Here is a 26,664-nt window from a genome sequence, read left to right on the forward strand (position 1 = left end):
TGCGACCATTACAACATTTATCATAATACTTCGGACTCTAAGACTTAATCACAATAGTAGACCAGTCCAATAAAGGATTGTGCAGTTTTAACCAAAGCAATCCTAGAACAACTGGAGAGGGCAAATTATCCAAAACAACCAAGTCCAAAATTTCTTGGTGAACGCCATTGATAGTGAAGGGAAATGCAGCAGTCTTGTGAGTAATACATTTCAAAGGAGTGTTATCAATTGCAATCACAGAAATAGGTGATGACAAAGGTTTGGATTTCAATTTAAGGTTTTCCAAAAACCCTTTATCAATCACATTAAGCGTGGAACCACAATCCACAAATACCTGAAATTCAATCAAATTTCCCCGCAGAGTAGTACTCCCAGAAAGAAATACTCCTGCAGAGCGTAAACAAGCTATATGGGCGTAACTGACCTTTTTTTTTCTTTACTTAAGCGACGCTCACAATACTTAATCAAATGGTCAGCTTTACCACAATAAAGACACAATCCCTCGGCAAACCTCCAGTCTCTTTCCTGAGAGCGGAGTGACATCCCCCCAACCTCCATCGGTTCCCCGCCGTCAGAGCAGATTTTCTGGGGACTAAGAACTGACATTACAGGAGTCTTTACCTCATTGATCCTGCATCCCAGTCTCCTGTCTATACAAACAGCTAACTGCATAGCATCCTGCAGAGTCTCAGGTGCAGGGAATGCAATTAGCAAATCCTTAACCCTTTCACTCAGACCAGCAAGAAATAAACATCTCATCATTCCACTTAACTTCTGAAGCCCATCTGCTGAAGTGTGTGCAATAATTTTCAACATCATCTGACCCCTGATTCAAACGTCTAAGTTCTGATTCAGCAGATGATATTCGATCAGGATCGTCATATAATTGCCCCATAGCAGAAAAAAATTCTTCAACAGACCTTAATCACGGAACATTAGGCTGGAGAGAAAAAGCCCACCCCTGTGGTTCATTGAGCAAAAGTGACATAATAAACCCAATGCACTGTGATTCATTCCCAGAGGATCTTGGTCTCAAACGAAAATATAACAAACAAGCATTTTTAAAGGAAAAAAAATCTTGTTGTTTACCATAAAAAACAGGCAGTCCTACCTTGGGTTCGACAAAATTCGCTCCAGGACAGCTACTCACGTGTTGCTGAAGCACGGCCACCTCCAGAGACAATCCCTGCAGGCATTGAGCCAAATCCTGGATGGAAACCATACTGTTCCCCGAATTTCTTTCCTTTTAGTTTTTTAGACTGGACTTACTGTTATGATCTGCAACATGTACTAAGGAAAGATAGGGGAAAGCTGTCTCTACAGTAAGACTAAGCTGAATCCCTATGATGTAGCGGGCTGCCTGTTCCTAGTGAACAGACCCGCCTTAATCCTCGGCTAGTCTGAATGAAGACCTATAGAATTAAGGGAGGGGTCCCTAAAAGAACTAAGAACTGGGACAAAAAATGGGACACCTCCTAAGCAGAGAAGTTGTTGCAGAACACAAAAAGACAAACTGACAAAAATGTACTAGAGGTCCAAGAGGAGCAAGCGAACTAACAGAGAAAAGCACCGAAGCACAAGGCTAGAGAAACAGTCCAGCACAGCCAGAAGGGCGGAGCTGGAATATAAAGGCAGATGGTCACGTGACTGCAAAACACAAGATAGAAAAAACAAACAGGAGGGTTCTAACAGCAGGCAATCCCTGCATGTTGATTGGCATTCTAAAGAGCGCCAAACATGCAGGAAGGGGACCCGAGCTCCTGCTGAGCAACCCCGGAAATACTCGGCGAGTGCCGAGCATCTCGAGCAGTGAGATGCTCGAGCGAGCACCGAGCAGTAGAGAGCATGCTAGTTCATCACTATTTATCAATTTTTGATTGCATGCATTTTATAGGGGCTCTCAGTGGCTTTACGTTAAAGTCTTGGTGAGCCATGACCACTTCACTGTTTATCCAGGCACATCAACATCCATGCAACAATGTCTGTTTTTGGCACTACGTATTAGCCCATTCAATTTAAGCCACCATGTCTTAGGGCATAAAGGATTCTACATCAGCATAAAATGGCTTTCTTTACTGTAGGAACAGTGAGATTATGAAACTCTCTGTGATGGCATGATGCTTGACTGATGGTACATTAGCTTAACACAGTCAGTGAGCTGTCAATCAAGCCGAGGAAATTGTGGCTGGGTGGGGAATAAAGCCAGGGAGGCATAGGCTTAGGAAGTGCAATTACACTCCCAGAGCACTTAAGTCTCATTTACATATGGGTTGAAACAGCAGTTTTTTCAGTCAGGGAGAAACAGATTGCATAAGTAAAGATATGTATGAAGTTATCATTCAGAGAGCAACTTGGCCATGTAAATAGCTTTTTTGGAAGGGTTGTTGGGTGGTGCATCATCTTGACAGATTCCCTTTAAGAACCAGTAAGAATGCATTGAATGAGTTTGTTGCCAATAGGATTCAGCTGCAAATGATAGTCTTATGTTAGCAAACTAATATTTCATTCATGGATACCAAAGTAGTAATGGCTAAATTTGCCAGTTGAGGGAATGAGCACATGTGCAGGCATTTGCCTCACACAACTTCTGCTGTCATGGCCTATTAAAACTGGTTTACATGTGCATGTCGAATTTGATGAATATGTATGTGACCTCTTTCATAGCTATCACTCATTGGACTCCAGCCCCATCGGCAGTGAAACAGCAACTCTCATTAGACACAGCTTGAGTTACAAGCATCTTATGCTAATGTTTTTTCAGAACTTTAGGGGATTTATGTCTGAATGCAATAAGTTAGTACATTAAAATGTTTTATAAGTATAATTATTCTAATTATTAAACACCCAAATCCATCTGTCCATTTTATCAGATACTATTTAAATTGCCATGTTAAATGTTCTGCTTGTCGATGCCGGAAGCCATGGAAATAAATGGAAATAACTTGACCCTATAAAGTCAGTTATAGAATAGTGTATGGGTTTAAGGCAGAGAAGAACTGCACTGAATAATCAGAATATGGCTGAAGAGGGATTGTAAACATTTATTTATTTTTAAAAAATGGTTGTGCCGAAGCAATTGAAGCATTTGCAAGAATTTTAGAATTTCTATGGACAATAGAAAAAATATTTTTTTCAACATAAATAAATCCGCTTTTATAAGCTGTAGTGCTAAATTTTATTATTTTTGTGATTTAATTAGTCTGGTTTTACACACAGTAGGTAGATCAGGCTGCTGTGGCATTTTTAATCACACTTTTTTCAGTTTTTTATACTTGCTAAAAATACAAGATGTTCTTAATGTGGATTTTAGAGTGTTCAACTGCCTATGTTATTACTTTTGTCATATTTTTAACAAGTTTTTTAAATGCACCGAAAGTATTTTGTAGAGTAGGCTTAAAGAGCTTGTCCGGTAACATTTTTCTGATGTCCTATTAGAAGGATGGGTTATCAATATTAGATTGGTGGAGATCTGACACCCAGCAATTCTACTGATCAGCACTTATTTGCTCTGGTTGCATATATAATCATATGGAAAAACAGCAACCCCTATATATTAAATGGAGTAGTGCTCTGCAACTCTGTTCCATGTGTGAACATCTGGCGGCTACCGGAGCACGTAACAGCTACTGTGTAGGGGTCTGAAATCTAGCTTATTCACAAATCTCATATTGATGACGTATCCTACCAGTATTGTAAAGATAGGTTATCAATATGATGTGACTGGATAAGCTTGCACTGCAGCAGATTTATCAACGATGTTGAATCTCAATTCTGGCTCATGATGCACCTCATGTTTGTCTCATTTTGAATTTACAACATTTGAAAATGTTTTCACTAAGAAGAATATTGATTTGCAACAAGCTTTACCATGTTGGGTTGCCTATAAGAATGACTTTATCTTTGGAAGTTTGAATTTTCCAGCTTTGACAAATTTTCCCAAATTAATCGGTTTACAGCAAATAAGTTTGCTGTGAATTGGCTAACTAAAAAGTCTCTGATTATCTGGAAAATATGTATATAACATTTAGAGTTTCCTTTGGAGCCTTTGGAACCCATTTTAAATAATGTAATGTAAATACATTCTTTTAATATCAAAGTGACCTCAACCTATATCGCTAGGGTAAGCAGTAGTGATGAGCCAGAACTAAAATGCTCGGGTGCTCGTTGCTCGGGTAGAGCACATTGGAATACTCGGGTGCTCAACCCAAGCAATGAGTTCAATGTAAGTCTATGGGAAACTCGAGCATTTTTCAGGCGGCACCCCCCCCAGAGGTCTGCAGGGGGCCTAAAAATTGCCGAAATCTATGGGAACAGTGCTAAAATTGCATGGGAACAGCATGGGGAAAACCCCTGGAAGCATCTCTGACTCCCAGGTCACTGCTGTGACAATGTTGTCAGAGTATAACGCCACTTTTATGGGCTCACAATAAAACATACATAAACAACACCAAAATGGATTTTCCTGGGAAAAATGTTAAGGAACATCCTTTCCAGGGTAATGACTTGTATATAAGGCAAAATAAATAACAAAAAACAAAAATGATTCTCCACACCTTGGGCTATGTTCACATGTAGCGTTTTGATGCATTTTTGCACTTTTGCATTGGTTTCAACAGTGAAAAAAAACATTTACCAGTAAATGTAATTTTAACATTTTACTACCTTATCTTGCCCTGTGGTATGTGAGACATAATCAGACACATCTTGTTTCATTTATGAAGGAGGGATTCTGAAAGTCACAAATTTTTATAGGGCCATCAGGCGGTAATGACTATTCTTAAAGGGCCAGCATTCGGCCTTCACTATAGTTAGAGGGCCATCAGCCGGCTATGCTTTGTTGTTCCCATAATTATAGAGTGGCTCTCCTATACTGTTATTGCATATGCAGTGACTGCAAGGGCTACCAAAAATTTGGACGCACCCCAATACCTCTTTGAAGAGACATAGAGGAGGGCCTCAGTAACAAAATGTTCCCATTATAAAGGAGCGGTTCTGCTATTCAGTTATTGCGTATACAGTGACTCAACAACTGCCTAAATTTAGGAAAAACCCTAATACCAATTTAAAGACACGGTGGGCACATTTCCACGGCCTCTGATGGCTCTCGTCAATTCAATATCCGTAATTACATCTCCTGTGGCACCACTCATGTGGTGTATTACGCCACATGTGGGTGCCAATTGATCTATGTGGGACTTACTACAAGAGAGCTAAGAATCAGGGTCCGTGAACACGTGCGGGATATTGGTGCGGCTCGGACTGTAGCCGATCCCCGGGAGCTCAAGACTCTGCCACGTCACTTCAGGGCAGTCCATAATTGTGACCCCCGAACATTGAAAGTTCGAGACATTGATGTCGTATACTTGGGTTCCCGGGGAGGGAATGGTAAGCACCTTCTGGCCTAAAAAGAGGCCAGATGGATTGTCACTTTGGATACCGTGGACCCGCGGGGCCTGGATGAGAATTTGGGGTTTTAGTCATTTTTCTGAAGTGGGATATTTGCCTCTTTTTTAAATAACATCCAAAATTCAATATGGAAATTATATATTTTGAAAAAATTCTTTTGCTCTCCTGTTGGCCCTATTGGTATTTCACTATCCGGGACTTTACTATGGTCATATGTTTTTATTTGGTGATTTTATCCTTGTGATCGATTTTATTTATTATTATTTTTTTCTATTTAGTGATTTTGCTTTAAGGACCTCCTACTTTGCCCTACCCATGCCTGTGGATTCCCTTCAGCCTGACATAGAAATGGATTGGATGGAGGACGCCCCCATATGAACATACTCCTCTTTCAAGTTGGCCCTCCTTTGTGTGGTTGTGCTTCCATGGTTACTAGCATATATATGAGGACTACTCAGCCTCATTTGTATATTTCTCTTCTCGGATATATAAAATCAGAGTTTGTGTATTTACTGGAGGTTTTTGACTCCTTATCAGTGTTACTGAAATCAGATGTATACATCCTGTTGAGAATAGATACCTTATTCTGTGGCCATACTTATCTTGGAGAATAGCTCCTTTCATTCTCGGCTTTTCATTCATCCATAGATGCTGTGCGCATGCGCCGGGTCCCTTGCGCTCCATGGCTGCCCCCGGCTGTCTCTATGCCCTCGGCGCGTCATCGGGACATGCGCACATTAGCACTCCCGGACACACGCCGACGTCATGACGGGTGGGGCACTCACATGGAGGCGCTGGTAACCCTGGCGCATGCGCCGTGAGCATCGGCTGATGAGCAGCCATCTTGGCCAATCACATGATCACAAGTGATCATTTGGGGGCGTATATAAGAGGCTGCAGCATCGGCGTCTCTGCCCCCTGCCAGGCAGAGACGCCGTCCCACTCACCTCCTCGCACCCCGCTCTGCGTTCTCCAGCGCTCCTCTTCCTGCTGCCGGCGCGCGCAGCTCCCCGGGCACTGTGCTTAGGGCACGCGCTCCCTCCCCCTTAAAGGGGCCGCGCGCATCGTCCTAAGGAGTCCCCGGCCAATAGCCGAGGGCCCTCCCATATATAAGGCACCTCCTCCAAAATGGAGGTGCCCGAGCAAAAGTTGTTGCACAGTGTTTCTTACCTCTGCTTCAGCCCTCAGGTCCCGCTGCTAGCCTGACTGCCAGTCCTGCCTGCCAGCCCGCTCACCTGGAGCACTTGCCTGTTACCTGCCTGTTACCTGCCTTTTACCTGCCGTGCCTGCCGGCCTGCTCACGTGGGAGCACCTGCCTGTTACCTGCCTGTTACCCGCTTATTACCTGCCGTGCCTACCCGGAAGCTCCTGCCGTCACTTGCCGTGACCACCTGCCAGCCTACCTAGAGACTCCTGCCATCACTTGCCGTGTCTACCTGATAGCCTACCTGGAGGCTTCTGCTCGCCAGCCTGCCTGCTGTGCCCATCTGCTATTCCGGTCAGTCCCTGTCATCTGTACCTTGGGAGTCACCTGCTCCCTTACAAGGTCGTCCCCAGAGTAGCACCTGGTCCCTCTGCTCCATCCCTCCCTGGTCACGGAGTCGTTAGCTGCCGTACGACCAGGGTCGGTCCGAGTTGATACTCAGTTACGCCCCTCTGGGTCCCTCCTTGCACTGCAGCACAGAGGTTCCACCACCCGGATCCGTAACAGAGATCCTTACAGCTCTATCACATATGCCTCTTGAAAAAGCTAAATCCATTGGCGAAACGTGCGTCGAGGCTTTATCTGGCCACCGTCCTGTCCTTGTACTGTTCCCCCCTGAGCTGGACCCCTGCCTATTGGGTGAGTGACTTTGTCTTTTTATGGAATTGACTACGATAGCCATTTACAACTACAATTGAGTGATTGGTTTTTTTGACTCCTCCTTTGTCTTTCCATTATTGTTCACTGTTTACTGGGGCCTTGTGGGGAAATACTTCTTCCTTTCCCCCTCTTCTTTTTTCAAGCTCAGTAATTGAATATGGCTTATATATCCGCATGATTACACTTTGGTAATACTATTTATAATTGATGTATCACTTTTTAATGAATTATATATCAATAAAGTCTTTTTATGCCATTATACTCATGGGTTCTCCTGTGTTCATATGTTTTTGAGTAGGCACAAGTATGCGGTGATGGGGGATGGGTTGGTTTTCTAGACCCCCTATCCTCAAGGTTTATGATGTGGACCGAAGTTTGTCTATCAATTTAAAGACACATAGAGGAGGGCCTCTGTAACAACATGTTCCCATTATAAAGGAGCGGTTCTGCTATACAGTTATTGCGTATGCAGTGACTGCAAGGGCTGCCAAAAATTTGGAGGCACTCCAATGCCCCTTGGAAGAGAGGCAGAGGAGGGCCTCAATAATAAAATGTTTCCATTATAAAGGAGCGGGTCTACTATACTTGTAATGCCCAGGCACTAAGCGGTATGGGGCGATCGCCGCCGAGTGTCAGCTGATTGTTACAGCTGACACCCGGTGCTATGTGCCAGAAGCGGTCCCGAACCGCTCCCGGCACATTAACCCTCGCAATGCTGCGATCGAAGGTAAGCGCGATACTCACCTCGTCGCTCGGCGTCCCGCGGCATCTGAGTCAGATCCCGGGTGTTGTCATGACCACCCGATGTCGACATGACAACATCTGGGTCACCAGGAGGCAGGCAGTAACTTTGGTCATGCGCAGTGCATAACCAAAGTAACTTCTCCCTGTGCAGTTGTGACAGCCTATATAGCACAGGGATGGTGCTGCTTTCCTGTGCTATACAGGTGATCTGAAAGTTAAAAGTGAAAGTGCAATAGTGGAACATAGTGTAAAAGTAAAAAAAGAATCAGAAAGTTAAAAAGAAAAAAAAAATTGTAAAAATATTAAAAAAAAATGAAAAAGAAAATCCCCCAAAAATAAAAATATAATGTACCCATCAATAAATATTATGAAAAAATCAACAAAATAATAAAGTACACATATTTGGTATCGCCACCTCCGGAACGACCTGACCTATAAAACTGTCCCACTAGAAACTGCAGAAACCTAGATTTCAACTCCTTATTAATTTACAAGACCTACAACCGTCATTCCTTATAAGTTTATTTCAATTATAAATACCAATAGTCACATCACCTTACCACTCTACATTTTCACTTTCATAGGACTGAGGGGATGGGAACACCAGCAATATTCAAGCTTTGACTAAGTCAGTGAATTGAAAAGTGCAATAATTATGCTCATATCAAAACCATAATCTTACTAGTGTAACACCTACAATGTAAAAATAACTCTGTCACCTGCAACAGAATGCAAATGAACATGGCAAATAAACCACTCATTCAAACATTTTCCGCAAGGCCCCATGTACAAAGTGGAGGACACCTGTATTGAAGAACTTCTTGCAATGTGGAGTCCCTCAAGTCTCTGTGTACCAATGCATGCTGCATCTTTATAGCATCATGGTTTGGAGACAATCTTCTCAAGGCTATTTTGCATCTCAAGCATAGCATCTTGTAGAGAATATCTTTATAATACATTGTCTGATGGAGCATGACATATTTCCATTTGAAATCATAGGTATTTGGAGCTTTAGTGTGACCCACAAAATGCTATGGATGGATTAGTAATTTATACAGATCCATACATTTTCATGAGGTTAGGACTAGCCTTATGGGGCTAGTGATTTAGAGCAAAAGTGAAGTCTTGCAGCAATTTTATTTTTTGTTGCACTATTTGTAGTTACTAGACATTCAAATTTGTCAGCTTCTCCAAATATTCACACAAAATTTGATTTGTGGCAAATAAATTAGCATGAATCTGAATACTGGAAAGCTTTTAATTGCTCAGGAAATACATATAGGGGAGAGGAGAGAGAACCCCAATGACCATAAGAGGTTACACACTACAGAAGAGAGAGAGGACCTGATCACAGTTCATCATGGTTACAGATTGGGTGCCAATCAAAAGTATTTAAATAGCAATTGTTTGCAAACGTGATGCTTCACTAAAGGGAATCTATCAGTAGGATCAACCATCCTAAGCCGTCTATATGGGCATGCAGCTCATAGACAGTTAAATAAAGTACTAACCACTGAGTCACTATGCAGCATCGATCTGCGATCCAATGTCTTATTCTAGAGATATCCACATTTTTCTTATATGTAAATGTTGTTTTCAGAATTATGGGGTGGACACTGATCTCCCCAAGAATTTGCCTCCAGAGATTATTTTAAATAAAAGGGATAATTACAAGTATGATGTATAATTGACTCGCCCAGGGGGATATGGGGGAAACTCGGTACCCGGGCCTTGACCTTCTGTGGAATGTCACGGCAGTCGGCTCCCGGGCCCATACCCTGGGGTCACTCTTTAAAAGGGGGTTTGTTAACAGTTTTGTCTCGTGACGCCACCTGTGGTTCCCGGTAATGAGTACCGGCGCTTCTGCAGATCTCCGGGGTTGATGGGATGGCAGCTGGGATGTTTCTGCTCCCCACAGGCGGAGCGGGCCCCCGGGGCAGAGTTGATGGAAGGGATGCAGATGGTAATGCTGGGCGTTGTAGTGCAGGCGTGGTAGCGTGGTAGAAATAACTGACAGAGACAGTGGAGTGCAGTCGTCCGAGTTTACTCACAGTTCTTTTAGGTTCCTCGGGTACACTGTCCAGGTGTCAGCCTCCCGCGTCGCACTGCGTTTGCCAGGCAGGGGTTCAGCACTAGAGATGAGCGTTGTTCTACTCGAACTGTTCGCCAATCTCAATTTCGAGCTGTTTTGGGCGGTGTTCGAGCCGTTCGGCGAACACGAACGATTTGAGAAAAATTCGGCTGTTCGAGGTTATGTTCGATAACTGTTCGTGCACCAAAATCATAACTGGATTTTTTCTCAGTAATGATGAAAATTAATGTTAATACGCAGTTTGAGTGTACAGCGGGGTGGGGGGAGGGGCAGGGGATGGATCTCTGCAGGAATAATGAAGATCTCCATTTTTTTTTCTCTTTCCCGCATTTGCAGTGGGGAGGTGCAGTCTGTCAGCCTATCAGTAGCGCACACACGGAGCGAACTGCTGTTTTTCACACAAGCAAGGGCATGTGTCATTGGCAGTGTATGTCACATGTCCTTGCCCTATAAGACCAAGCCATTTTCCCCGTCGCCACCATTTTCTCACTGCTGCAGCTGCGTGTTAGACGGCACCGCTGTTGCTGTGTGCACTATACCTTGTTAATTTCAAGCCAATTTTCGCACAAATCTACAGATAGCTTGGGAGTAGGGAATAGTTGTGATTGCAGTCCTTTTAAGGACTAGGTTACAGCATTTCCTACGACTTTTATCAGGCAGGTCTGTGCTCTTAAATAGATAGATTGTGGGAGTAAAGACTAATTGTAATTGCAGTCCTTTTCAGGACTAGGTTACATCAGTTCCTATCAGTTTTTGCCAGGCAGGTCTGTGCCAGTGCTGTGCAAGTTTTTTTCACAGCATTTGGCTGAATCTAGCAAAGCTAATCCTTTTTGGCCTATTGCAGAGTGTGTTAGTCAGTGGAGTAGCCTATCTGTGTTGCAAGATATACCACCTGTGTATAGAATACCAATTTTTTTACTGCACCTAGTGAAGTAAAATCTTTTGGGCATAGCATCATTCTATTAGTCCATCTATACTGACCTCCATCAGGTTGCAAACTGAATATATTTTTTTTCTGCATCTACATCTGAAAAAATATTGGGCTTCTAGCTGTGTGTGGGACTTGTTCGATTAATCCATCTATACTGACCTCCATCAGGTTGCAAATTGAAAATAATTTTTATCTGCATTTACCTCTGAAAAAATATTTGGGCTTCTCGCTGTGTGTGGGACTTGTTCTATTAGTCCATCTATACTGACCTCCATCAGGTTGCAAACTGAATATAATTTTTTTCTGCATCTAGCTCTGAAAAAATATTTGGCCTTCTAGCAGTGTGTGGGACTTGTTCTATTAGTCCACCTATACTGACCTCTTCAGATTGCAAATTCAAAATAATTTTTTGTCTGCATCTAGCTCTGAAAAAATATTTGGCCTTCTAGCAGTGTGTGGGACTTTCTCTATTAGTCCATCTATACTGACCTCCATCAGGTTGCAAATTGAAAATAATTTTTATCTGCATCTACCTCTGAAAAAATATTTGGGCTTCTAGCTGTGTGTGGGACTTGTTCTATTAGTCCATCTATACTGACCTCCATCAGGTTGCAAACTGAATATAATTTTTTTCTGCATCTAGCTCTGAAAAAATATTTGGCCTTCTAGTAGTGTGTGGGACTTTCTCTATTAGTCCATCTATACTGACCTCCATCAGGTTGCAAATTAAAAATAATTTTTATCTGCATCTACCTCTGAAAAAATATTTGGGCTTCTAGCTGTGTGTGGGACTTTTTCTATTAGTCCATCTATACTGACCTCCATCAGGTTGCAAACTGAATATAATTTTTTCTGCATCTATCTCTGAAAAAATATTTGGCCTTCTAGCAGTGTGTGGGACTTTCTCTATTAGTCCATCTATACTGACCTCCATCAGGTTGCAAATTAAAAATAATTTTTTTCTGCATCTACCTCTGAAAAAATATTGGGCTTCTAGCTGTGTGTGGGACTTGTTCTATTAATCCATCTATACAGACCTCCATCAGGTTGCAAACTGAATATAATTTTTTTCTGCATCTACCTCTGAAAAAATATTTGGGCTTCTAGCTGTGTGTGGGACTTGTTCTATTAGTCCATCTATACTGACCTCCATCAGGTTGCAAACTGAATATAATTTTTTTCTGCATCTAGCTCTGAAAAAATATTTGGCCTTTAAGCAGTGTGTGGGACTTGTTCTATTAGTCCACCTATACTGACCTCCATCAAGTTGCAAATTCAAAATAATGTTTTGTCTGCATCTAGCTCTGAAAAAATATTTGGCCTTCTAGCAGTGTGTGGGACTTTCTCTATTAGTCCATCTATACTGACCTCCATCAGGTTGCAAACTGAATATATTTTTTTTCTGCATCTACCTCTGAAAAAATATTTGGGCTTCTAGCTGTGTGTGGGACTTGTTCTATTAGTCCATCTATACTGACCTCCATCAGGTTGCAAATCGAATATAATTTTTTTCTCCATCTAACCCAGCCAATAGTTTTGGCCTAATACCACAGTTTGGCCACTCAGCTCTGCTCGGTTCCCATCCATTGTTTTTTTGTGCAAACAACTCCAGAGTTGTGAATTAGTTAACCACCAAAATGAGTGGAAAAAGGCCTGCTGCTGGTGGAAAGGGGAATAGGCGTGTTGGGAAGGGGAAAAAAGGTTGTGTCCGTGGGGTAGGTGTTAAAGCAACAGTAACATCTGCAGAAGAAAGACCATCTTCCAGCCAAACTAAAATGTCTACTTCTTTTAGCGGACAATGTGATAAGATCCCTTTCTTACGGCCACGCCAATCGCTACAAATTCCAGATGAGGCACAAAAACAGCAGGTGCTTCAACGGATATCAAGTGCTCCTTTAAGTGGGCTCTCCTCCACATCAACTTCAACATCACAAATACTCCAGTCCTCAAAGGTGTCACCCCAATCGCACTTGCTTCCTCACAGCTCCCAAATCTCCAGCTGCCCGTCTGAGTATGAGATAGAACAGATGGTTGAGTCTGCAGAGCTGTTTACTCATACTATAGTCTGGGAATCAAGGGTCGACTCCAGCGCTTCTGTGAATCCAGACGAGGAAATGATCTGCACTGATGCCCAGAATCTTTATGAGTCGGATCCAGGACCAGACGCAGAAGGTTCTGACCATAATGTAGACCCTCATTCCCAAACTGTAACTCCTGTTGGTGGAGACAATGAGGAAGACGAGGATGAGACTCAAATACCTGATTGGAGCGACAACTTTAGTTTTTTGTCAGGGCAGGAACAGGTTGGCTCTGAGGACGACGGGTGTGATAATGCACAGGGTGATGATGATGAGGTTGGAGATCCCACTTACTGTCAACCCACAGTCAGCCAAGAGATGAGGTCAGCAGAGGAGGTGGAGGAAGATGCTAGTGACGACGAGGTCAGGTTGCGCCTTCCTGGACAGAGACGTAGTACTGGAAGCACGTCAACAACTGCATCCTCAAACACAACTCTGCCTCTCACCACAAGTCGTGGTGGCTCTTCAGGTCGCATGGGTGCTAAGCCTTGCATAGCCTGGGCATTTTTTCAGATCGATAAAGATGACCCAACTCGTGTTATCTGTAACATTTGTCAGCAAAAGCTAAGTAGAGGCCAAAAAATACATAGTTTGAGTACTTCATGCATGAACCGGCACATGGACATGAAGCATAAGTTGCAGTGGGAAGCTCAGTGTGCTACAATGCGGCCTAGCCGGCTGGGCCAACCACCGTCTGCCATATCTTGTGCATCCGCGGCCTCTTCATCCTCTGTGACTGGGGGGACAGCAGTCACACCTGTTTTGGGGCACAGACCTGCCACCTCTTTACCCGCAACAGCCAGCGTGATTGGCAGGTCATCATTTTCTTTGGAGGTGGTAACACCAGCTGGTGTTGAGCGCTGTCCGACATCGATAGCACCACCTTTGGATCAAGGCAACCTAACATGTCCGCCTGCATCTTCCTCACAGACCAGCAGTTTGCCGGGAACACCCTTATCAACCCCGTCTAAGCACAATAGCCAGCCCTCGGTCCCTCAGATGTGGACAAGTAAAAGACCATTTCCTCCTAGCCATGAGAAAGCTAAGAGGTTGAATTTCACCATCTGCAAGCTCTTGGCTACAGAAATGCTGCCTTTCCGCCTGGTGGACAGAGAGGATTTTCGAGACCTTATGTCCGTCGCATTGCCCCAGTATCAGATGCCCAGTCAGCACTACTTCTCAAAGAAAGGTGTGCCTGCGCTCCACCAGCATGTCGCACACAACATCACCGCTTCTTTGAGAAACTCTGTGTGTGACAGGGTGCATTTCACCACAGACACTTGGACGAGTAGGCATGGACAGGGGCGTTACATGTCGCTGACTGGGCACTGGGTAACTATGGTGACAGCAGGACAAGGGGCGGCTGTCCAAGTCTTGCCGTCCCCACGAGTTGTGCGTCAATCCTCTTTATGTCAAAGTTCCTCCACTGCTTCTGCCTCCTCAACCTCCTCTCGGTCTTCCACCTGCACCCAAAGCCTGTCTGGTCATGCCACAAGCTTTCTAACTGCGCAGAAGGGATCCTGCACACCTCCTTACTATGCTGGCAGTAGGGCTCAACGTCATCAGGCGGTTTTTACATTGAAATGTCTGGAAAATGTGAGTCACACAGCTGAGGATTTGTGGTCAGCTCTGGAGAACCAATTTCATGAATGGTTGTCTCCACTGGACCTGAAACCAGGGAATGCCGTGTGCGACAATGCTGCAAACCTGGGTGCGGCCCTTCGCCGGGGCAATGTCACACACGTGCCTTGTATGGCTCACGTGTTGAACCTGGTTGTCCAGCAATTTTTAGCCCACTATCCCAGACTAGATGGCCTTCTGCAGAGGGCACGGTCGCTGTGTGCTCACTTCCGCCATTCGCATCCCGCAGCACAGCGACTTACATCTCTACAGAAGTCGTTGGGCCTGCCACTTCACCGGCTAAAATGCGATGTGCCTACCCGGTGGAATTCAACTCTGCACATGTTGCAGTGACTGTGGCAGCACCGACAAGCCCTGGTGCAATACATTCTGACGTATAGCCTGGGCCAACGAGATTCAGAGGTGGGGCAAATCATGCTGGAGGAGTGGTCTCAGATCAGGGACCTATGCACCCTTCTGCACAGTTTTGAAATGGCGACGAAGATGTTTAGTGCTGACGATGCCATTATCAGCATGACTATTCCGGTGATTTACATGCTGGAGCACATGTTAAACAGAATTCGGAGTCAGGTGGTGGCACAAGAGGAGGTGGAGGAAGTAGAGGAGGAGGAGTTGTATGCGGAAGGGCTAACATCTGCAAGGTCCAGAGGGTCGGCAGCACCAAGGCGGCAGGCATGTGAGGGTGGGGGAGATGGTTTTACCAGGGCGCATGGTAGCAGCCAAACTAGTGAGGAAGGTGCAGGAGCCCAGGAAGAAGTGGAGGACAAACTGATGGAAGACTCATCAGATGAGGGAGACCTTGATCACATTTCTGTTGTGCGAGGTTGGGGGGAGAGGACAGAGGAAGGAAGCATGACTTGGGTTCCCGGGGAGGGAATGGTAAGCACCTTCTGGCCTAAAAAGAGGCCAGATGGATTGTCACTTTGGATACCGTGGACCCGCGGGGCCTGGATGAGAATTTGGGGTTTTAGTCATTTTTCTGAAGTGGGATATTTGCCTCTTTTTTAAATAACATCCAAAATTCAATATGGAAATTATATATTTTGAAAAAATTCTTTTGCTCTCCTGTTGGCCCTATTGGTATTTCACTATCCGGGACTTTACTATGGTCATATGTTTTTATTTGGTGATTTTATCCTTGTGATCGATTTTATTTATTATTATTTTTTTCTATTTAGTGATTTTGCTTTAAGGACCTCCTACTTTGCCCTACCCATGCCTGTGGATTCCCTTCAGCCTGACATAGAAATGGATTGGATGGAGGACGCCCCCATATGAACATACTCCTCTTTCAAGTTGGCCCTCCTTTGTGTGGTTGTGCTTCCATGGTTACTAGCATATATATGAGGACTACTCAGCCTCATTTGTATATTTCTCTTCTCGGATATATAAAATCAGAGTTTGTGTATTTACTGGAGGTTTTTGACTCCTTATCAGTGTTACTGAAATCAGATGTATACATCCTGTTGAGAATAGATACCTTATTCTGTGGCCATACTTATCTTGGAGAATAGCTCCTTTCATTCTCGGCTTTTCATTCATCCATAGATGCTGTGCGCATGCGCCGGGTCCCTTGCGCTCCATGGCTGCCCCCGGCTGTCTCTATGCCCTCGGCGCGTCATCGGGACATGCGCACATTAGCACTCCCGGACACACGCCGACGTCATGACGGGTGGGGCACTCACATGGAGGCGCTGGTAACCCTGGCGCATGCGCCGTGAGCATCGGCTGATGAGCAGCCATCTTGGCCAATCACATGATCACAAGTGATCATTTGGGGGCGTATATAAGAGGCTGCAGCATCGGCGTCTCTGCCCCCTGCCAGGCAGAGACGCCGTCCCACTCACCTCCTCGCACCCCGCTCTGCGTTCTCCAGCGCTCCTCTTCCTGCTGCCGGCGCGCGCAGCTCCCCGGGCACTGTGCTTAGGGCACGCGCTCCCTCCCCCTTAAAGGGGCCGCGCGCATCGTCCTAAGGAGTCCCCGGCCAATAGCCGAGGGCCCTCCCATATATAAGGCACCTCCTCCAAAATGGAGGTGCCCGAGCAAAAGTTGTTGCACAGTGTTTCTTACCTCTGCTTCAGCCCTCAGGTCCCGCTGCTAGCCTGACTGCCAGTCCTGCCTGCCAGCCCGCTCACCTGGAGCACTTGCCTGTTACCTGCCTGTTACCTGCCTTTTACCTGCCGTGCCTGCCGGCCTGCTCACGTGGGAGCACCTGCCTGTTACCTGCCTGTTACCCGCTTATTACCTGCCGTGCCTACCCGGAAGCTCCTGCCGTCACTTGCCGTGACCACCTGCCAGCCTACCTAGAGACTCCTGCCATCACTTGCCGTGTCTACCTGATAGCCTACCTGGAGGCTTCTGCTCGCCAGCCTGCCTGCTGTGCCCATCTGCTATTCCGGTCAGTCCCTGTCATCTGTACCTTGGGAGTCACCTGCTCCCTTACAAGGTCGTCCCCAGAGTAGCACCTGGTCCCTCTGCTCCATCCCTCCCTGGTCACGGAGTCGTTAGCTGCCGTACGACCAGGGTCGGTCCGAGTTGATACTCAGTTACGCCCCTCTGGGTCCCTCCTTGCACTGCAGCACAGAGGTTCCACCACCCGGATCCGTAACAGAGATCCTTACAGCTCTATCACATATGCCTCTTGAAAAAGCTAAATCCATTGGCGAAACGTGCGTCGAGGCTTTATCTGGCCACCGTCCTGTCCTTGTACTGTTCCCCCCTGAGCTGGACCCCTGCCTATTGGGTGAGTGACTTTGTCTTTTTATGGAATTGACTACGATAGCCATTTACAACTACAATTGAGTGATTGGTTTTTTTGACTCCTCCTTTGTCTTTCCATTATTGTTCACTGTTTACTGGGGCCTTGTGGGGAAATACTTCTTCCTTTCCCCCTCTTCTTTTTTCAAGCTCAGTAATTGAATATGGCTTATATATCCGCATGATTACACTTTGGTAATACTATTTATAATTGATGTATCACTTTTTAATGAATTATATATCAATAAAGTCTTTTTATGCCATTATACTCATGGGTTCTCCTGTGTTCATATGTTTTTGAGTAGGCACAAGTATGCGGTGATGGGGGATGGGTTGGTTTTCTAGACCCCCTATCCTCAAGGTTTATGATGTGGACCGAAGTTTGTCTATCAATTTAAAGACACATAGAGGAGGGCCTCTGTAACAACATGTTCCCATTATAAAGGAGCGGTTCTGCTATACAGTTATTGCGTATGCAGTGACTGCAAGGGCTGCCAAAAATTTGGAGGCACTCCAATGCCCCTTGGAAGAGAGGCAGAGGAGGGCCTCAATAATAAAATGTTTCCATTATAAAGGAGCGGGTCTACTATACTTGTAATGCCCAGGCACTAAGCGGTATGGGGCGATCGCCGCCGAGTGTCAGCTGATTGTTACAGCTGACACCCGGTGCTATGTGCCAGAAGCGGTCCCGAACCGCTCCCGGCACATTAACCCTCGCAATGCTGCGATCGAAGGTAAGCGCGATACTCACCTCGTCGCTCGGCGTCCCGCGGCATCTGAGTCAGATCCCGGGTGTTGTCATGACCACCCGATGTCGACATGACAACATCTGGGTCACCAGGAGGCAGGCAGTAACTTTGGTCATGCGCAGTGCATAACCAAAGTAACTTCTCCCTGTGCAGTTGTGACAGCCTATATAGCACAGGGATGGTGCTGCTTTCCTGTGCTATACAGGTGATCTGAAAGTTAAAAGTGAAAGTGCAATAGTGGAACATAGTGTAAAAGTAAAAAAAGAATCAGAAAGTTAAAAAGAAAAAAAAAATTGTAAAAATATTAAAAAAAAATGAAAAAGAAAATCCCCCAAAAATAAAAATATAATGTACCCATCAATAAATATTATGAAAAAATCAACAAAATAATAAAGTACACATATTTGGTATCGCCACCTCCGGAACGACCTGACCTATAAAACTGTCCCACTAGAAACTGCAGAAACCTAGATTTCAACTCCTTATTAATTTACAAGACCTACAACCGTCATTCCTTATAAGTTTATTTCAATTATAAATACCAATAGTCACATCACCTTACCACTCTACATTTTCACTTTCATAGGACTGAGGGGATGGGAACACCAGCAATATTCAAGCTTTGACTAAGTCAGTGAATTGAAAAGTGCAATAATTATGCTCATATCAAAACCATAATCTTACTAGTGTAACACCTACAATGTAAAAATAACTCTGTCACCTGCAACAGAATGCAAATGAACATGGCAAATAAACCACTCATTCAAACATTTTCCGCAAGGCCCCATGTACAAAGTGGAGGACACCTGTATTGAAGAACTTCTTGCAATGTGGAGTCCCTCAAGTCTCTGTGTACCAATGCATGCTGCATCTTTATAGCATCATGGTTTGGAGACAATCTTCTCAAGGCTATTTTGCATCTCAAGCATAGCATCTTGTAGAGAATATCTTTATAATACATTGTCTGATGGAGCATGACATATTTCCATTTGAAATCATAGGTATTTGGAGCTTTAGTGTGACCCACAAAATGCTATGGATGGATTAGTAATTTATACAGATCCATACATTTTCATGAGGTTAGGACTAGCCTTATGGGGCTAGTGATTTAGAGCAAAAGTGAAGTCTTGCAGCAATTTTATTTTTTGTTGCACTATTTGTAGTTACTAGACATTCAAATTTGTCAGCTTCTCCAAATATTCACACAAAATTTGATTTGTGGCAAATAAATTAGCATGAATCTGAATACTGGAAAGCTTTTAATTGCTCAGGAAATACATATAGGGGAGAGGAGAGAGAACCCCAATGACCATAAGAGGTTACACACTACAGAAGAGAGAGAGGACCTGATCACAGTTCATCATGGTTACAGATTGGGTGCCAATCAAAAGTATTTAAATAGCAATTGTTTGCAAACGTGATGCTTCACTAAAGGGAATCTATCAGTAGGATCAACCATCCTAAGCCGTCTATATGGGCATGCAGCTCATAGACAGTTAAATAAAGTACTAACCACTGAGTCACTATGCAGCATCGATCTGCGATCCAATGTCTTATTCTAGAGATATCCACATTTTTCTTATATGTAAATGTTGTTTTCAGAATTATGGGGTGGACACTGATCTCCCCAAGAATTTGCCTCCAGAGATTATTTTAAATAAAAGGGATAATTACAAGTATGATGTATAATTGACTCGCCCAGGGGGATATGGGGGAAACTCGGTACCCGGGCCTTGACCTTCTGTGGAATGTCACGGCAGTCGGCTCCCGGGCCCATACCCTGGGGTCACTCTTTAAAAGGGGGTTTGTTAACAGTTTTGTCTCGTGACGCCACCTGTGGTTCCCGGTAATGAGTACCGGCGCTTCTGCAGATCTCCGGGGTTGATGGGATGGCAGCTGGGATGTTTCTGCTCCCCACAGGCGGAGCGGGCCCCCGGGGCAGAGTTGATGGAAGGGATGCAGATGGTAATGCTGGGCGTTGTAGTGCAGGCGTGGTAGCGTGGTAGAAATAACTGACAGAGACAGTGGAGTGCAGTCGTCCGAGTTTACTCACAGTTCTTTTAGGTTCCTCGGGTACACTGTCCAGGTGTCAGCCTCCCGCGTCGCACTGCGTTTGCCAGGCAGGGGTTCAGCACTAGAGATGAGCGTTGTTCTACTCGAACTGTTCGCCAATCTCAATTTCGAGCTGTTTTGGGCGGTGTTCGAGCCGTTCGGCGAACACGAACGATTTGAGAAAAATTCGGCTGTTCGAGGTTATGTTCGATAACTGTTCGTGCACCAAAATCATAACTGGATTTTTTCTCAGTAATGATGAAAATTAATGTTAATACGCAGTTTGAGTGTACAGCGGGGTGGGGGGAGGGGCAGGGGATGGATCTCTGCAGGAATAATGAAGATCTCCATTTTTTTTTCTCTTTCCCGCATTTGCAGTGGGGAGGTGCAGTCTGTCAGCCTATCAGTAGCGCACACACGGAGCGAACTGCTGTTTTTCACACAAGCAAGGGCATGTGTCATTGGCAGTGTATGTCACATGTCCTTGCCCTATAAGACCAAGCCATTTTCCCCGTCGCCACCATTTTCTCACTGCTGCAGCTGCGTGTTAGACGGCACCGCTGTTGCTGTGTGCACTATACCTTGTTAATTTCAAGCCAATTTTCGCACAAATCTACAGATAGCTTGGGAGTAGGGAATAGTTGTGATTGCAGTCCTTTTAAGGACTAGGTTACAGCATTTCCTACGACTTTTATCAGGCAGGTCTGTGCTCTTAAATAGATAGATTGTGGGAGTAAAGACTAATTGTAATTGCAGTCCTTTTCAGGACTAGGTTACATCAGTTCCTATCAGTTTTTGCCAGGCAGGTCTGTGCCAGTGCTGTGCAAGTTTTTTTCACAGCATTTGGCTGAATCTAGCAAAGCTAATCCTTTTTGGCCTATTGCAGAGTGTGTTAGTCAGTGGAGTAGCCTATCTGTGTTGCAAGATATACCACCTGTGTATAGAATACCAATTTTTTTACTGCACCTAGTGAAGTAAAATCTTTTGGGCATAGCATCATTCTATTAGTCCATCTATACTGACCTCCATCAGGTTGCAAACTGAATATATTTTTTTTCTGCATCTACATCTGAAAAAATATTGGGCTTCTAGCTGTGTGTGGGACTTGTTCGATTAATCCATCTATACTGACCTCCATCAGGTTGCAAATTGAAAATAATTTTTATCTGCATTTACCTCTGAAAAAATATTTGGGCTTCTCGCTGTGTGTGGGACTTGTTCTATTAGTCCATCTATACTGACCTCCATCAGGTTGCAAACTGAATATAATTTTTTTCTGCATCTAGCTCTGAAAAAATATTTGGCCTTCTAGCAGTGTGTGGGACTTGTTCTATTAGTCCACCTATACTGACCTCTTCAGATTGCAAATTCAAAATAATTTTTTGTCTGCATCTAGCTCTGAAAAAATATTTGGCCTTCTAGCAGTGTGTGGGACTTTCTCTATTAGTCCATCTATACTGACCTCCATCAGGTTGCAAATTGAAAATAATTTTTATCTGCATCTACCTCTGAAAAAATATTTGGGCTTCTAGCTGTGTGTGGGACTTGTTCTATTAGTCCATCTATACTGACCTCCATCAGGTTGCAAACTGAATATAATTTTTTTCTGCATCTAGCTCTGAAAAAATATTTGGCCTTCTAGTAGTGTGTGGGACTTTCTCTATTAGTCCATCTATACTGACCTCCATCAGGTTGCAAATTAAAAATAATTTTTATCTGCATCTACCTCTGAAAAAATATTTGGGCTTCTAGCTGTGTGTGGGACTTTTTCTATTAGTCCATCTATACTGACCTCCATCAGGTTGCAAACTGAATATAATTTTTTCTGCATCTATCTCTGAAAAAATATTTGGCCTTCTAGCAGTGTGTGGGACTTTCTCTATTAGTCCATCTATACTGACCTCCATCAGGTTGCAAATTAAAAATAATTTTTTTCTGCATCTACCTCTGAAAAAATATTGGGCTTCTAGCTGTGTGTGGGACTTGTTCTATTAATCCATCTATACAGACCTCCATCAGGTTGCAAACTGAATATAATTTTTTTCTGCATCTACCTCTGAAAAAATATTTGGGCTTCTAGCTGTGTGTGGGACTTGTTCTATTAGTCCATCTATACTGACCTCCATCAGGTTGCAAACTGAATATAATTTTTTTCTGCATCTAGCTCTGAAAAAATATTTGGCCTTTAAGCAGTGTGTGGGACTTGTTCTATTAGTCCACCTATACTGACCTCCATCAAGTTGCAAATTCAAAATAATGTTTTGTCTGCATCTAGCTCTGAAAAAATATTTGGCCTTCTAGCAGTGTGTGGGACTTTCTCTATTAGTCCATCTATACTGACCTCCATCAGGTTGCAAACTGAATATATTTTTTTTCTGCATCTACCTCTGAAAAAATATTTGGGCTTCTAGCTGTGTGTGGGACTTGTTCTATTAGTCCATCTATACTGACCTCCATCAGGTTGCAAATCGAATATAATTTTTTTCTCCATCTAACCCAGCCAATAGTTTTGGCCTAATACCACAGTTTGGCCACTCAGCTCTGCTCGGTTCCCATCCATTGTTTTTTTGTGCAAACAACTCCAGAGTTGTGAATTAGTTAACCACCAAAATGAGTGGAAAAAGGCCTGCTGCTGGTGGAAAGGGGAATAGGCGTGTTGGGAAGGGGAAAAAAGGTTGTGTCCGTGGGGTAGGTGTTAAAGCAACAGTAACATCTGCAGAAGAAAGACCATCTTCCAGCCAAACTAAAATGTCTACTTCTTTTAGCGGACAATGTGATAAGATCCCTTTCTTACGGCCACGCCAATCGCTACAAATTCCAGATGAGGCACAAAAACAGCAGGTGCTTCAACGGATATCAAGTGCTCCTTTAAGTGGGCTCTCCTCCACATCAACTTCAACATCACAAATACTCCAGTCCTCAAAGGTGTCACCCCAATCGCACTTGCTTCCTCACAGCTCCCAAATCTCCAGCTGCCCGTCTGAGTATGAGATAGAACAGATGGTTGAGTCTGCAGAGCTGTTTACTCATACTATAGTCTGGGAATCAAGGGTCGACTCCAGCGCTTCTGTGAATCCAGACGAGGAAATGATCTGCACTGATGCCCAGAATCTTTATGAGTCGGATCCAGGACCAGACGCAGAAGGTTCTGACCATAATGTAGACCCTCATTCCCAAACTGTAACTCCTGTTGGTGGAGACAATGAGGAAGACGAGGATGAGACTCAAATACCTGATTGGAGCGACAACTTTAGTTTTTTGTCAGGGCAGGAACAGGTTGGCTCTGAGGACGACGGGTGTGATAATGCACAGGGTGATGATGATGAGGTTGGAGATCCCACTTACTGTCAACCCACAGTCAGCCAAGAGATGAGGTCAGCAGAGGAGGTGGAGGAAGATGCTAGTGACGACGAGGTCAGGTTGCGCCTTCCTGGACAGAGACGTAGTACTGGAAGCACGTCAACAACTGCATCCTCAAACACAACTCTGCCTCTCACCACAAGTCGTGGTGGCTCTTCAGGTCGCATGGGTGCTAAGCCTTGCATAGCCTGGGCATTTTTTCAGATCGATAAAGATGACCCAACTCGTGTTATCTGTAACATTTGTCAGCAAAAGCTAAGTAGAGGCCAAAAAATACATAGTTTGAGTACTTCATGCATGAACCGGCACATGGACATGAAGCATAAGTTGCAGTGGGAAGCTCAGTGTGCTACAATGCGGCCTAGCCGGCTGGGCCAACCACCGTCTGCCATATCTTGTGCATCCGCGGCCTCTTCATCCTCTGTGACTGGGGGGACAGCAGTCACACCTGTTTTGGGGCACAGACCTGCCACCTCTTTACCCGCAACAGCCAGCGTGATTGGCAGGTCATCATTTTCTTTGGAGGTGGTAACACCAGCTGGTGTTGAGCGCTGTCCGACATCGATAGCACCACCTTTGGATCAAGGCAACCTAACATGTCCGCCTGCATCTTCCTCACAGACCAGCAGTTTGCCGGGAACACCCTTATCAACCCCGTCTAAGCACAATAGCCAGCCCTCGGTCCCTCAGATGTGGACAAGTAAAAGACCATTTCCTCCTAGCCATGAGAAAGCTAAGAGGTTGAATTTCACCATCTGCAAGCTCTTGGCTACAGAAATGCTGCCTTTCCGCCTGGTGGACAGAGAGGATTTTCGAGACCTTATGTCCGTCGCATTGCCCCAGTATCAGATGCCCAGTCAGCACTACTTCTCAAAGAAAGGTGTGCCTGCGCTCCACCAGCATGTCGCACACAACATCACCGCTTCTTTGAGAAACTCTGTGTGTGACAGGGTGCATTTCACCACAGACACTTGGACGAGTAGGCATGGACAGGGGCGTTACATGTCGCTGACTGGGCACTGGGTAACTATGGTGACAGCAGGACAAGGGGCGGCTGTCCAAGTCTTGCCGTCCCCACGAGTTGTGCGTCAATCCTCTTTATGTCAAAGTTCCTCCACTGCTTCTGCCTCCTCAACCTCCTCTCGGTCTTCCACCTGCACCCAAAGCCTGTCTGGTCATGCCACAAGCTTTCTAACTGCGCAGAAGGGATCCTGCACACCTCCTTACTATGCTGGCAGTAGGGCTCAACGTCATCAGGCGGTTTTTACATTGAAATGTCTGGAAAATGTGAGTCACACAGCTGAGGATTTGTGGTCAGCTCTGGAGAACCAATTTCATGAATGGTTGTCTCCACTGGACCTGAAACCAGGGAATGCCGTGTGCGACAATGCTGCAAACCTGGGTGCGGCCCTTCGCCGGGGCAATGTCACACACGTGCCTTGTATGGCTCACGTGTTGAACCTGGTTGTCCAGCAATTTTTAGCCCACTATCCCAGACTAGATGGCCTTCTGCAGAGGGCACGGTCGCTGTGTGCTCACTTCCGCCATTCGCATCCCGCAGCACAGCGACTTACATCTCTACAGAAGTCGTTGGGCCTGCCACTTCACCGGCTAAAATGCGATGTGCCTACCCGGTGGAATTCAACTCTGCACATGTTGCAGTGACTGTGGCAGCACCGACAAGCCCTGGTGCAATACATTCTGACGTATAGCCTGGGCCAACGAGATTCAGAGGTGGGGCAAATCATGCTGGAGGAGTGGTCTCAGATCAGGGACCTATGCACCCTTCTGCACAGTTTTGAAATGGCGACGAAGATGTTTAGTGCTGACGATGCCATTATCAGCATGACTATTCCGGTGATTTACATGCTGGAGCACATGTTAAACAGAATTCGGAGTCAGGTGGTGGCACAAGAGGAGGTGGAGGAAGTAGAGGAGGAGGAGTTGTATGCGGAAGGGCTAACATCTGCAAGGTCCAGAGGGTCGGCAGCACCAAGGCGGCAGGCATGTGAGGGTGGGGGAGATGGTTTTACCAGGGCGCATGGTAGCAGCCAAACTAGTGAGGAAGGTGCAGGAGCCCAGGAAGAAGTGGAGGACAAACTGATGGAAGACTCATCAGATGAGGGAGACCTTGATCACATTTCTGTTGTGCGAGGTTGGGGGGAGAGGACAGAGGAAGGAAGCATGATTGTTACCTCGCCACCAACACAACAGGGACTTGGTGCTCCTGGATGCGCAACACACATGAGTGCCTTCTTGCTGCACTACCTGCAACATGACCCTCGAATTGTGAGAATTAGAAATAATCCTGACTACTGGGTTGCCACACTGTTAGATCCCCGGTACAAAAGTAAATTTGCCGAAATTATTCCTGCCATAGAAAGGGATGCACGCATGCATGAGTATCAGCAGAGACTGTTGCAGAATCTTACATGTGCTTTTCCACAAAACACCAGTGGTGCACGTAGTGAATCTCACAGTTCCAACTTGCCAACCGTGGGACTGTCAAGTGTTCAGCACTCAAACCGTAACAGAACCACAGTATCTGCTGGTAACATCAATTTTGCGGAATCATTTCACCACTTTTTTAGCCCATCCTTTGCAAGGCCACAGGAGACAAGAAGTCTGACACATAGTCAACGCCTAGAGACGATGGTACAGGAGTATCTCCAAGTAAACATTGAAGCCATGACTGTGTCACTGGACCCTTGCTCTTTTTGGGCTTCGAATCTGGATAAATGGCCGGAGCTAGCCACTTACGCTTTGGAGATCTTGTCATGCCCTGCAGCCAGCGTTCTGTCTGAACGTGTGTTCAGCGCTGCTGGTGGTGTGCTGACAGATAAGCGCACGCGGCTCTCCACTGATAATGTAGACAGACTCACGTTCATAAAGATGAACAAATCATGGATCCGAAACGACTTTTCTACCCCTGTGTCATCCTGGGGAGAGTAAAAGCTTTATGATTGGTTAAAATCACCCTACCAACCGTT

This window comes from Phyllobates terribilis, unplaced genomic scaffold (genome assembly GCF_046119375.1).
Source record: "Phyllobates terribilis strain yellow unplaced genomic scaffold, ASM4611937v1 Scaffold_3__8_contigs__length_932513732, whole genome shotgun sequence".
Lineage (NCBI taxonomy): Eukaryota > Metazoa > Chordata > Amphibia > Anura > Dendrobatidae > Phyllobates > Phyllobates terribilis.